Source organism: Enhydra lutris, unplaced genomic scaffold, assembly GCF_002288905.1.
Source record: "Enhydra lutris kenyoni isolate GAN:26980312 unplaced genomic scaffold, ASM228890v2 scaffoldscaffold21, whole genome shotgun sequence".
NCBI classification, from domain to species: Eukaryota; Metazoa; Chordata; class Mammalia; order Carnivora; family Mustelidae; genus Enhydra; species Enhydra lutris.
The window spans coordinates 24063287-24076696 of NW_019154105.1; positions in this window are offsets into that span (position 1 = coordinate 24063287).

Sequence of the window (13410 nt, forward strand, 5' to 3'; positions counted from 1 at the left end):
ACCACTTCCCATTTCCGGGCACGTGACAAACCCCACGCCGGAAGTCGACCCCGTAGAAAAGGAAGGAGAGGCGGTGATGGGCGTGGCAAAGCCGTCGCGGTCCCACTGGAGGGGCGTGTCAAGGATAGGCAAGGGCGGGGCCTCTGTCGCTCCGAGACCGCCTTGGCTCCGGGGAATTTGGTGTTGCGTGCTATTACTCTCTTTAGAAGAGTTATTTATTCAGATATTTCCCGCAATTTCATTTAGGAAGCTATCCGATTAAGTGTTTTCTTTTTTTGTATATGTAAAGGTCTGTTAACCCGAGGTCCTTGCTACTTACAACATGGGGAGTTTAAATGACTTAAATCAGAATTTCTGAGGGGCGGGACTCAGACTTCAGTACTCTCAGTATCTTCCGAGGAGAGCCTAAAATGCAGCTACAGTCGAGAACAATTGATGACCTTGACAGTCTAAGTGTGGTTCGCAGACCAGCTGCTTGGGCATCATCTGAAGTTTTTTTAGATACTGCGGACTCTCTGGCTCGCTTCAGATATATTGAATCCGAATCTGCATCTTAACAAAATGAGCCCTATGCACATTTAAGTTTGAGAAGCACAGATGATGCCGAGGTTGCTTTTGCAGGCAGATAATTCATATTGCATGTTCCTGATCCTGGTTTTATGCCAGGCACCTTAACCCAGGTGCAGAGGTGATTCAGACGTGAATTCTATGCTGACAAGTTCACAGGTTGGTAGGTGCAAATACATATAAAAGATACAAAATAAGGGACCAAAGAGATGTGCAGGTGAGATAAGTGTGCTGGGAATTCAAAGGTGTGACTTCTTTGGTCCTGCTCAACACAGTCCTTTGCAGGCATTCTGCAGGGATCCGTTTATGTGTGCATTCAATTTATTTGAACAAACAATGCCATCTCTATACCAGGCATTGTGTCAGGAGCTAGAGATACAAAGGCAGGGATTCCATTCAAAAAGAGGGCACACTCTGATTGGGGAAACAGAATGAAACACATGGATAAATTATAGTTTGGTGGAGTAAACACAAAAGAGACTACCATGGGACTGTAAAAGAAGAAGGGACTAATTCTCTCAGGTGTGGAGTCACTGAGAAAGAGAAAGATAACCGTGTAAAGCATCTTTCAGTGTTTATCTGAATAAATAATTTGTTGGAAAAATTCAGAATTAATAAGGACCTATTTGCTGCTGAGATTAATATGCTCTAGTTAATGCTACTTGGAATGATTTTCAATTTCACTAAATTATTTTCCTTTTAAAAGCAGGATCTGTATCTAGCCCTATCTTTAGAGGGACCCATTTGGCCCTTCGTGTTCAGTCCTAGAACTCTTACCATGGACCCTATTTAGGTGACAATTCCATGTGCTCTTTTGTCCTATTATGCTTTTTTTTTTAAACAACTGTATGTTTGTGGCTCTCTTCAAAGCTGGAAAGTGAATTGCATTTCAAAAGTCTGGACTTCTTCCTTAAACTCCAAATTTGGGTACAGACCACCTCCCTAACATCTCCACTTGCATGTCTTTTCAGACATCTCAACCTAACGGGTCCAAAATTAAATTATTCTTTCCCCTCTCCCCTCTTGGCTTTCCCCAAAAAAGTGGCTGAAACAAAGATCTGTGTACAGAAGTTTGTTAGGGCTTTGACCCCAGAGAGCAAGAGTAAGAGAAGGGAGAGGGAAAGTAAAAGAAGGAAGAGGGAGAGGCAATGTAATGATGTGTTATTGAATTGGTTATCACCACATTTGAAAGTTTTCTTGATCCCTTAAGACCTTCTCAGAAATTTCATGAGATAAGTCTCAAAACTGCCTACTGAAGGCAAGAATGGAGACCGAAGTGACCAAGAAATAGTGAGAGTTTCAAGTTCACTGAATTCCATGCTGTGTATTCTGGTGGAAATATCCCTCCACCCAACCCCTGGAGAACTAATCATTATTATCTAGCAAAACCTAGATTTGAGAGTTAGGAAGCATAAATCTATAAGTAAGTCACTGATAAGATGGGCCAATCCTTCTTCAATTCTTGTGTTTCTGGAGCCATGTCTTTGAGTGTCCAGAGATACTCTTTATTGGTTGGTTTTGGCATTAACCACATCTTTTATGACAACACCACGACTCCCAGCAGCTACAAACTGGGTTTGTAGCAAGACATTTTACTACTTTCATAAGACTGGCTGCTACTGAGCGATGAGGGATATTGCAATATCAGTGGATTCCATGGTGATGTGTATATTGTCACCGTGCAGTTGGTTTGGTTTTTAGCTGTGAAATGGTCTCCTTGGTTGAGATAATGTTGAGCACGAATATTATAATTCTGGTGGTCATAGACATTGGCAGAGTCACTGCAGGCAGGAGAGAAAAACCTAGACATCTGTAAAGATTTTTATTTCAGGCCACTTGTCTCTCTCTCCAAAGCAAATAACGAAGAATAATCCTTCACGCTCTGCCAGCTGGGAAGATTTCCCTTCACCTCTGTTCTCTAGATCAGAGAGGAGTGGAGCTATAGAGCAACAGCAGTCCAGTCCTGTCTCCCTACCAACATAATATGCGAACTCATCTGTGAACCAGGTTTAAATTTTTTATTCTGTGTTAGGTGGACATAGGGACATCCTAAAAGGACGTAGGAGTGTGTTGATGAACAGATGTCACTGCTGTAGAAGTAAGTGCCAGGAGTCGGATCCACTCAGTCATGTAGTTTTTACTTGTGTCTGCTGGATCTGCTCAGGCTCAATTCTATACCATTTCCATACTTCATTCATTCCTGCTGTATCCATGTGCTTATGACTTGATGGGTGATGGGTCTGATCCTATGCAGGTCATGACAAATAGCTCTCGTTTTTCCAGGGACTAGTTCTCTGCCTCAGAGACCATAACCTTGTAGAACATGAGGGACCTGTACTGCAACTCTCTTACTGGAGGCTTTCCAGAAATGTCAAACTGTGTTTTTTTTTTAAATCTATCATAGATCCCTCTAGCACCATGAGATCTGCTCAAACGAATGACCTGAGCATTAAGTAACTTGCATTACAGCCCTTATGAGAGCATATCTAAACGATGGGTACTTCGTTTCACAAGTTCATTCCAACATCCTTACTTCTGAGAAACACATTCTAGTGGTGGTTCTTTAGTCTCACGTGATAAATTTATTCTTTTTTTAGAAATTTTATTTATTTATTTGTTTATTTGAGAGAGAGAGAGAGAACAAACAAATGGAGGAGCAGAGGGAGAAGGAGAAGTAGGCTCACTGCTGGGCAGGGAGCCCGACGTTGGGTTCGATCACAGGACCCTGTGATCATGATCTGAGCCAAAGTCAGAGGCTTACTGACTGAGCCACCCAGACACCTCAATAAATTCATTCTAACATTTCTGTTTCTCTGTTTTCTGATTCCTTTCTCAATACTCATTCAGAATTGTTCTAATAACATGGGGCTGATAAGGTTATTAGGGGATTAAATGAGTCATTATTTATAAAAAAAAAAAGGATTGTTCTAACATCTCATTTAGCACAGGCCATCATCATATCCAGCTTTAAGAAGACATCGAGGTTTTATATTAGAACTGACTCCAGATGACTTCGTGGAACATTAAATCCAGAATTACAGGCAAATGGCCCCCTGATATAAATTCTCCCCTGTACAGCCTTATAACCAGATCCCTCTGGTATAACACTCTAAATCGTCACTCTCACCAATATTCCCCTGGTTCACATTGGTATGTTGTAGCAGTCTTGCAATTCTTTATGAGTTAGTCTAGTTCAGTAGTTCTATACCAGGTGTGATTTTGATGCCTAGGGGACGTTTAGTAAGGTCTGGAGACATTTTTGATTGTCATTATTAGAGGCGTTCTACTAGAATCTAGTAGTGAGATGCCAGGGATGCTATAAATAACCTGCAATACCAGGACAGCCCTCCACAACAAGGAATTATCGAGCTCAGATGTCATAAGGGCTGAGACTGAGAAATCCTGGTCTAGTTACCCTTACAGCAGGAATTGCCAACGCCCGCATAGGCTGTGCTGAGATCTGACTGTGGTTACAGGCTTGAGGTAATGAAGGTAATGGGGGTGGATATTGAGGGAAATAAGATTATATTGGGAAGCCCTTGCCTCAGATATATTCCCTGCAGAATTTCTGGACAAGGAGAGGCTGCTTTATCAGGAGGAAAGAGATTGTTGGCACAGAGGATAACAAAAAATCTGAGGGCTTAGGAGTACAAGGCATGCCCACAAAAATGTCCACATGCTGGACCTCAAGGTCCCATTATTTTTCCATTAGGACCCAGGCTTTGACATGGGTGATGTTTCAAAAGCTGTGCAGACTTCTTCATAATTCTGCCACACTTATGATTATTTGTTGTAGCTGATTTTTAGCACAGTTTGCTCTGTGGCTACATGGTCCTAGAGGACTTACGGTTTTCACAGTGTGCCATGATCGGCTGCACACAGCCTGTCATTTTCTTTCGTTAAGCTCTCCAAAGCAGTTAACAGACATCAGCCCATCTTAGAATTGCTATTACTGCCATAATGCTGAAGTACCGTATGTACCACTTAACCCAATGCTACATCTTCTGTCTGTCCCTCCTTCCAATCTACTGGAGCTGAGAATCTTGGTAATTGTGACGTTACTCTATGCCAGCGGCTATCACCCCTTGGGATTTACCACCAACCACTTAACACCAGCAGGGGTCCTTATTGTCTTGTGATCCATGTTATAGGCTCAGCCTCCAAAATCTGCTCCTGAAGGTTTCCTGTCTAGAGCCAGTTTTAGAGCCCAGGCTTCCGAGCCCAGGATGAAGGGTTACATGCTTGTAGTTTATTTGAGAATATGAGTTCAGGAAACAGAGTGAGGGCATAGAGGAAATAAAATAGAGGAGGAAAAACCAATACAAGTGTACATTATTGAGGTGGCCTAAGCTATGGCCTACTTTGATTGATCTTATGATGCCTTCTGAGAAGCCTTATGGAATGTCTTTCAGAATTCTTCACTGGAATGAAGGAGAAAGAGGAAAGCATTTATCCATCCCTTCTTGTCTACCTATCATTGGTCAAGATTGCTTCGCAGGCTTCTGGTTGCACATGGGTGTGGAGGGTTGTTTTCTGCAAGTATCCCATGCTATGAGCAGGAAGTGAGAGAGACAAGGTGCTGTTCTGTTGCTCTTGAGAGAAGCTGGTCGATACCTGCGCAGAACTGTTCACTGGCCAACGCTTAGAATAGGAGGCGAAGATTGAAGGATTTAAAATGATGCATGACTTGGAGGTGGGTACTTATAGGATGCCTCAGCTGAAGAATGTACAAAAAAATAAATAAAATGATGTGTGAAAGGCTTCTAAACACAGCTTCTCCCTCAGTTTTCTCTATCTGGACTACTGGTATCTCTCTCTTCTCTCTCCCTCACATTCCACATCCAATATTTCAAGAAATCTTATGGCTTCTACCTTCAAAGTAAATCCAGAATCTGACCACTTTTCACTATCTTCGTGGCTATTCTTTCCTTGATTATTGCCAGTATCACATCTCTCCTGAATTACTGCTGTCCAAACTACCTCTTACAGCTCCTTGTGCTCTGCTTTTCTATCCTTGTCTCCTCACAGTCCCTTCTTAACACAGCCTCCTGAGCGATCCTTTTAAAAACATGAGTCAGATTATGTTACCCTTTGTTCAGAATCATCCAGTGGCTCCAGAGTAAAAACCAAAGGTCACACAATGACCTACAAACCTCTACACAATCTGATCCTCTGTCCACCTGCCAGGACTGCATCTTCCACTATCCAACTTGATCACTCTAGTCTAGTTCCTCAGACCTCCTTGTTGTTCCACAAAAAGTCCAGGCAAACTAGACCTTGGTGCTTGCCTTTTCCTCTGCTTGGAGTGATTTTCCATTAAATATCTGCATGACTCACTACTGCATCCTTTTCAAGTCTTTGCTCAAATGTCACCTCAGTGATGGCTTCCACAATAGCCCTATTTAAATTAGTGTCCCAGGGGTGTCTGGCTGGCTCCGTCAGTAGAATGAGTAACTATTAATCTTGGGGTTGTGAGTTCAAGCCCCACACTAGGTGTAGAGATTACTTAAGAAAAAATAAAATAAAATAGTGTCCCAACCTAGCATTCTTTATCTTCTGTCTTTGCTTTGTTTTCCTCTTCATGGTTCTTATTACATCCTGGAACACTATGACATTACATCCTGTCATATATGGTATTTGTCTACTTGCTCTTTCTCTTTCTCTAGAATGAAGCTTTATGAGGCAAGGACTTTTATCCATTTTGTTCAGTTGTATTCCCAGTTCTGAGAACTCATACCAATGCGCTTATTATGTTCTATATACTATTGTAAGCACTTTACATGTATTAACTAATTTAATCTTCACTACAATACTGTGAGGTAAGAATCTTTATGATCCTCACTTTGAAGACTAGAAAATGGAGGCACAGATTAATTACTTAGCCCCAGGACACATAATAAACACATAGTAGTATTTTAATGAATATCTCTTTACGTTACTATCATCACTGGGTCATGCAGAACTAGGTTTAAGTCTGGTCTTTATTGATTCAGTGACCACAGGGAAAGTTACTTAATTAATTCTACCGACCCTCAATTTTCTCATCTGTAAGTTCAAAATAATAATCCCCAACTTTTGGGACTCTCATGCAATTTGCTGAGATATTTCTGGTAAAGCACTTGGGATAGTGCTTGACACATAGTAAGCAGTCAAAACCTGATAACTGCTATGACATGCTGGTTGATTTAGAAGATTAGATCAGGTAGATTGAGGTTCTTGAAAAATGAGCGATAGTCACTCAAGCTCTGAGATCCTGCTTCCTTTTCATAGACAGAAGGCCACATGTATGAACATAGATCACATAGGAGGTAATCTCATGTTTGGATAGCATGAAATAACTTTTTCATTGTTAAAAAGCTCTGAGGGATTGGGCTTTCTGCTCTTTGGGGAGCCTGCTTCCTCCTCCTCTCTCTCTCTCTCTCTCTGCCTGCCTTTCTGCCTACTTGTGATCTTTGTCTGTCAAATAGGTAAATAAAATCTTTAAAAAGGAAAAAAAAAAAAAACAACTCTGAGGGAGAAGTTTCTTCCAAGCAGCCAAGAGGGGTGAATATTGATGATGACAGCATTAGCGGGATTACTAAGGTTAATTGCTTCCTCAGAGAAATCTCTCTTGATACCTTGCTCCAAAAAAGCAGAGGTGGGAAGCTTGTGGATTCTTAATGATCTTGGAGCACTCCGAATAACTCTTTTCCTCATTTCCCACCTCTTGGAGGCAGAGGGGGGAAGCCCTTTTCCTCTGTTTGAAACCCTGAGGGAGGAACAAAAGAAGTGTCCTTCTCCAGGGCTCTGCTCGATGATACACCCATGGATAGCACAACTGACTCTGTGGACTTTCTTTAGTGAGAAACCACAGGGCTCACAGAAACGGACTTTCACATAGCCCACTAACACTGCAGTCCAACTGTCCCCTAGTTGACATCTGATTGATTTTAATTGCATATGAGGCCAAGAGGCCTTTATATGTTTAAAGAAATCATATAAGTTTATATAGTTTCATTTTTTCCTTATTCCTGACTTTGGGGACTTTGATTATGTCAGTTATTTGGATTTCTCTCTTTTCTTTCTCTTAGCATTGTTTTTTCACAATTCAATTAGGCACATTTCTGTCTAAGGAAGGAAGAACAACTTCTCAGAGATGTCAGATCATTAGTATGAATACAAAGAAAACCAAGTAGTATTTTTTGGAACAATGAGAATCGCAGTGCTCCACTTCCCACACTCTTTCTTTATAAATGGCTTTAAAAGTGTCAGGATGACAGAACAGTGTCTACTTTTACGAATATAATAATTGGTGTTTGTTTTAAGCTTTATCAGAAACAGATATAAATATCCCATGATAATACTTTTCATTTCTTTGCAGCTTTAGTGAAGGAAGTCAGGGAACTATTAAATGACAGTGATAATTCTCTGTGCCACTATTAATTAAGTAAATATAAAAAATGAATATTTGCTACGTAACAGATGCACATTTGAACAACACAGAAAGTAACACAATAAGATATACAGATACAAGGAAGAAAAGTTTGGCTTGCAGAATCACATTGTGTCTCATGCTTTTTTAATGCAGCTGCCTTATTCAGTGTACATATTGTGGGGTGATATTACAATAAAAGACATGGTGCTAAGTTCCCTGCACACACTCAGAGTGGTTCTTTCAGAAGTGCAGAGATCAGCTCTTAACTAATTCTGAATCTCTTCTGGGAACTGGCCACCATGGACAAAAATATACATATTTTGGCTTGAAGTTGAAGTTAATGATTCTCAGCATGACTTTATTAATATACTTGGGTCAAGCACAGGACATAGGATTTTTCTTCTCTCTGCACTTGGAGAATTCAGGAACAACGCCACTGGCAAACTTACACCTGCACCTTAGAAGTGAAGGAAACTAATAGAACTATAAATGAATACATGGGCTTGACCACATTAATTTTTGCTAAAAATCAGATTTCATGTTGAATACTCCAACTGCTTCAGACTTATAACCCTCCTTAATTCCAAGACATTATTAAATTGTTAGTCATTTTATGGATTTAACTCAATGGCAATATATTTTCACATATACTAAGTAATATGTTTAAACAACAGTCAATAAGTAACTTTGTAGTAAGTAGCACTTACTGTACAAAGGTAAGACTGCTGTTACTGTCATTACTTAGTGGCAAGGAGTATAGATAATTAGTTTTTACCTTTAATGAAGTCTCTTGAAGATCAAGGACTTCCTAGGAGAGGCATGAAATGAGTTTCCAAGACTGCTTTTCCCTTAGAAATGTATATAAAATCTGGTACTTCTGCAGTAAAGTGATTACCTATTTTTTCACAGCATCTTCAGTCTTTCAGGAAGAATATTTAAATTGGTAGTGAGCAGAGAAGGGATAGTCAAACCATGAAATAGGAAAGCACAACGGTTATGAGAAATTCAGTAAAAGTGGCCTCCAGAAGGTTGTCCAACCTAGAATGGTTATATAAGAAGAATGTACAAAAACTTGGTATGAGGACTAACCATCCAAGAAACATGAGCTCACCTGGACTACATTTCCATCAGCATGGTTGAAATCAAAGACTTGTTTCTGAAATCTATGGATGCCTACAAAATTTATTTTCTCTTTTCTTGATGGTAAAACAATTGGAGCTTGTTAATATCTGCATTGGTGGAGAATTGCAAGTATTTTTACTTGACTTAATATTCTGATCAGTGTTAATTATCAGGACAGTTTACGGTTTTTATTTTATCTGGTTGTTTGTGTAAGGGCAGGAAAATTTTTGAAAACACAGTGGATTACTCACTTCCTTAACATTTTCAGTGTTTTCTTTTCTTTCCCAATATTTAAACGTTGTGGTAAAAATATACATAACATAAAATTTACCATCTCTATTATTTTAGGTGTACAATTCAGTGGTATTAAGTACATTCATACTGTTGTGCAACAAGCACCCCATCCATCTCCATAACTTTTCATCTTGCAAAACTGAAACTCTGTGCCCATTAAACAATAGCTCCCTATCACGTGACCTCTCCCCCAAGTCCCCGGCAATCGTCATTCTTCTTCTTCTTTTTTTTAAGATTTTATTTATTTATTTGAGAGAGAGCACAGAGGGAGAATGAAATGGAGAAACAGACTCCCTGCTGAGCTCTCTAGCCTGACACAGGGCTTGACCCACCACCCTAGGATCATGACCTCAGCCGAAAGCAGACACTTTGCAGACTGAGCCACTCAGGTGCCCCAATCATCACTATTCTTACTGATGTCTTCTTTTAATGAGATTTTTTAAAAACAGAAAATTAGATGATTAAAAATATTACATTAGATTAAAAATTGTATCTCTTTAAGTACCCTACATATAATATCTGGGAAGTAATTATGTTAATGAATAATTTCCTGGCTCAGAATTTCCCAAGAAGGGAAAAGTGGCTGCTTTCACTTAATGAATAAGCTACTCTCAGAGGATGTGGAAACAAGTGGCTGAAATGTCCATTAGTTCTATTCTGTCAGGACTTGGCTTCACTTACTTGAGAACTGAAAATTTCCAAGTTTCTTCTACAACCAGCCTTCAGGGGCAACACGTTAATGGACTTATAGGATCATAGACTTATTTGCTACTTATTTAAGGATAAAAAAAATGTGTATCATTTGCAAATGGGAAGTATGACAGCAATCAATCAAATAAATGCCTTTACAATTTAGGTCTCTGTATTATAAAAAACAAATCTGGTTTTCCAAATAAAACCTCACTTTTATATTTATAAAACATTGGTGGGGACAGGCACTGTATTATGTGCCCTGAGGAACCCACAGATGAACAGCTTTTATCATGCCTTCAAGGACTTTAGAATGAAAACTGATGACCATTGGGCATATCCACCCTGTGAGCCTATCACTTTCTCACCCATGCAATGCCTTGATATGAACTTAATTAAAGTAAATTTATTTTACCTTACTTTACTTAATTTAAAGTAAAAAATTAAATATATTTATAAAAATTATTTATTTATTTATTTATTTGAGAAAGGAGAGTGAGAGAGAGAGGGCATGAGAAGTGCGAGGGTCAGAGGGAGAAGCAGACTCCCCACCGAGCAGGGAGCCCGATGCGGGACTCGATCCCGGGACTCCAGGATCATGATCTGAGCCGAAGGCAGTAACCTAACCAACTGAGCCATCCAGGCATCCCAAAAATTAAATTTTGATTAATAGTATATGGGGCACCTGGGTGGCTCAGTTGGTTAAAGGTCTGACTCTTGATTTTGGCTCAGGTCTTGATCTCAGGGTCGTAGGATTGAGCCCTGTGTTGGACTCTGCAATGAGCATGGAGCTTGCTTGAGATTCTCTCAATGCCTTTCCTTCTGCCTACCTTACTCTCTGCTTTTGCACACTCTTGTCTCTCAAAAAAAAATAATTTAGGTGGTATATTATTGTACAACTGAGTAACTCCCCCTGAGAGAGATTTCCAGAGCCCAGGCAGGCAGAATGCATATTGTGCTACTATTCGTTCTTCCAATATCCATCTAGGTGAGGAAACAAAGACAGAATGGCTTAGGCTTCTGAGAGAAAAAGGTGAGCAAGAGAAGCAATATGAGGAGTTTGTTAGATTGTGGTATTGGTCTCTATCATTCCCCTGGATTCCTATTATACCTTTATATTCCTGGTGATGTTATGGTGAGTGAAGTATATTTCCCCATACTTTGACTTTGGACTTGATCCGGTGACTTGCTTTGACCAGTGGTTTGGTAGTGGAGATCATATGAGCAGAACTTTGAAATCTGTTTGCACAACTGGACTTGCCCTTTTAAAAAATTTTTCAAGATTTTCCTGTCTTTGACCATAAGAAGCAAAATCTTGGGTAGTCATTGGTCCAAGGAGGAAGAGAGATGTGGAGCAAACCTGAACTCATCTGAAGGTTGGAGGCCACCTTGGCCCAATTCAGACAGGCCTAAACCCCAGCATCCCCCCACCCCCCACTGCCGCAGTACTCAGCTGGGTGATCCAAAATTCCTCTTTAGACGTGGTACTCTTGTATAGTGTGCAACATGAATGCCTGTACGGGTGACCCTGCTGGTCTTGGGAACTAGGTTCTGGGAGTTTCAAACTGCTTACAGTGGTGAAAATAAAGAGGAGTACAAGAAAACATATTTAAGAACAGAGTATGGAGAAATAGGACATTTTGGTTTGCAGAGGAATTCAACTAAAAACAAGTTGGAAAAAAGAACACAGAAAAGGCAAAGGGAAGAGAGAAGAAACACAAAATAATGTTTATTTGATGAGGTTTTCAATAAGTACTTAAAGGGTCAGACTTCCTTTATAAGGATTGCATGTCAAGAAAATAAATACATATATCTTGAGTGCCTCCTGTGTATATTCTAAAAGTGAATAAGATACTATCTCTATTCTCTCTATAAAGACATCACTCCAACGTAGGAAGTGGTCACTTTTGTTAACCACAGTCTGAACTCTTTACCTGAGAAGGAAACATGTGAGCTATATGGATCGGTTTTTATTAGTTGGAAAGGGCAACGTAAGACTTGGCACAGGAAATATGAGATTTTTCTAGCATATCGTCATTTGAACTGCCTGCTTTGATTAAAAGATGTACTCAAGATTGTACTTAACTAGAGGGCATTTCCATTTTCAAAGCAACTAGATAACTAAGTAACTTTGGTTTCAGGGAGTGAGACACCACTAACTTTTCCACATTTTGATGCTGTTTGTACATCATGGCCCTGTTCATCTTTTAGCTGCTTCATAGAAGTCAACTCATATAGGGTTTAAAAGTTTTATTTTGGAAAAAAATTTAGACTTCCCGAGCAAATGCAAAGATAGTACAGGGAGCTCCATACTTCCTGTCTGGCTTCCCCCAATGTTATTATCTCACACACCATCACACAGTTATAAGAACTAAGAAATTAACCTTAGGACAGTATACTAACTAAACTATAGATCTTATTCAGATTTTTCCAGTTTTTCCACTAATATCCCTTTTCTGTTCTAGGATACATTCTAAGATCCTATAATGTGTTGAGTTATCATATCCCCTTAACCTCCTCCATCTGTTTGTGAGTGTTAATATTGGTTGAATTTGTGTGAAATCATTTGTTGAAGCCCTAAATCCCAGCACCTCAAAATATGACTTTATTTAGGGATAGGGTCTTTTTAGAGGTAATGAAGTTAAAACAGGGTCATTAGGATGGGGCTTAATCCTATATGACTATTGTCCTCATAAAGAGAGCTAATGTGAACCCAGATGTGTACAGAGGGAAGATGACATGGAGACAGGAGAAGGTGACCCAGAACAGATCCTTCCCTCGCAGCTCTCAGAAGGAATCCATTCTGCTGACACCTTGACTTCTAACTTCTATCTTGACCTCCAGAACTGTGGAACAATAAATTTCTGTTGCTTCTCCTAGTTTGTGGTTCTTGGTTATGGCAACCCTAGAAAATACACTTAGTCTTTTCTTATCTTTTGGGACCTTGACACTTTTGAAGAGTGTTACCTTGTAGAAGGTCTCTCAATTTGGATTTCTCTGACGTTTCCTCACGGTTAGAATAAGGTTATGGAAGTGATGCGCCTTTCTCCTGCATCATGTCAGGGGGCATACAACATTGATACGTCCCATTGCTGCTGCTGATGTTGACCTTGAATCCCCTGGTTAAGGGAGTGTGTATCAGGTATCTGCCAATGTCAAGTTACTATTTTTTCTCCTTTTTAGTCAACAAATATTTTAAGGGAAACACTCTGAGGCTATGAAAGCAACCCATTTCTCTTTACACTTTCACTCACTAATTCAAGCATTCATCTCTTGATCTTGCCTGTAACGATTATTACTCTGCGGTGTTTTACTGGTGATTT